The sequence below is a fragment of the Orycteropus afer genome, unplaced genomic scaffold, assembly GCF_000298275.1.
Source record: "Orycteropus afer afer isolate SDZICR_OR568_19922 unplaced genomic scaffold, OryAfe1.0 scaffold01216, whole genome shotgun sequence".
Taxonomy (NCBI): domain Eukaryota; kingdom Metazoa; phylum Chordata; class Mammalia; order Tubulidentata; family Orycteropodidae; genus Orycteropus; species Orycteropus afer.
Genome location: NW_006922803.1, coordinates 16843 through 18653, shown reverse-complemented (window position 1 = coordinate 18653; position 1811 = coordinate 16843).

Below are 1811 nucleotides of genomic sequence, written 5' to 3'. Positions count from 1 at the left end.
TGAGATTATGGTCTCCAACTGCCCTTCAGGTCTGGAACTGAACCCACTCCTGTGGCTTCCAGCCAAACAAAAGACAGGCATATGAGTTAACATTTGCATTAGGTAGATATACTTCCTGGAGAAATCAATTATGGGAGAATATAAGGGCTGTGTATGCACAGAGAGGTACCTCAGGGGGCAGGAGTACATGGGAGTAAAGGACATAGGGAAGAGGTAACTATGTGGAGGAAGCTGTTGTATTGTGGAAAATTGCAGTCAATGTCATGAGACAAACTGTATGTGACCTGATGTATGGAAAGTGAATTTGCTCTGTAAACTTTCAACAAAATCACAATAATTTTTTTAAAGAGTTCATCAAAAAAAAAAAAAAAAAGTAGAGCTGCTCTTTGGTGCCCCCTCCCCTTAATCTTTATAAAAGAAGAAAACTAGGTCTTTCTATGAAGGCACTGAACAGTGGGTTGAAACCATCAACCTTATGGTTAGTAGTCAATCTTAAACTGTTTCCTTCATCATAATAATTAACTGGATTCCAAATTAAAATAAGATGTTCATAATCAGATAGCCTATTTGCAATCAATTGTCTTCACAGATTTTCATCAATATTAGGTTTTCTAATATACATCTTATAAGTAGATACATGGTCACTCAAATATATGTGTTATCCTTAAAAATCTTCAAAATATATATCCTCTTCCTTGGCTTTCATGGACATAAAATTTTATTACCTATGTATTTTCCTTTTGTTGTCGTTAGGTGTCTTCAAGTCATCTCTGACACACAGCGACCTTATGTCCAACAGAACAAAACACTGCCTGGCCCTGTGTCATCCTCACGATGTTTGCTATGCCTAAGCTCATTGGTGCAGCCACTGTGTCAATCCATCTTGTAGAGCACCTTCCCCTTTTTTGTTGACCCTCCACTTTGCCAAGTATGATATACTTCTCCAGGGAATGGTACCTTCTGAAAACCTGACCAAAATAGGTGAAACAAAGGCTGACCATTCTCCCTTCCAGGGAGAATTCCAGCTGCACATCTTCTGGGACAGATTTCTTAGTTCATTTAGAAGTCTGTGGTACTCTAAGCATTCTTCTCCAACACCACAACTCACCTTCAGTCTTCCTTATTTATTGCCCAGCTCTTACATGCATAAGAGATTTACAACACCATGGCACACCTTAGTCTTCAAGGAGACATCTTTGGTCTTCAGCACTTGAAAGGGGTCTTTTGCAGCAGATTTTCCCAATGCAATATGTCGTCTGAGGTGTTGACTGCTACTTCCATTGGTGTTGATTGTAGAATCAAGGAATATGAAGTCTTTGACAACTTCAATAGTTTCTTCATTAATTATGATGCTGCTTATTGGTCCAGCTGTGAGGATATTTGTTTTCTTTATATTGAGGTGTAATCCATGCTGCAAACTATAGGTTTCAATCTCCACCAGTAAGGGTTTCAAACCATCTTCATTTCAGCAAGCAAAATTGGGTCATCCTGATGTCACATTCTTCTACATCCAGTTTCTTGGATTACTTGCTCAGCATACAGATTGAATAAGTATGGTGAAAGGATACAACCCTGACACACACCCTTCCTGATTTAAAACCATGCAGTGTCCCCTTGTTCTGTTCAAATGAAAGCCTCCTCGTCTATGTATAGGTCCCTCATGAGGACAGTTAAGTGTTCTGGAACTCCAATTCTTCTCAATGTTATCCATAATTTGTTATGATCTACAAAATCAAATGCTTTTGCATAGTCAATAAAACACAAGAAAACAGCTTTCTGGTATTCTTTGCTTTGAGCCAAGATCCATCTGA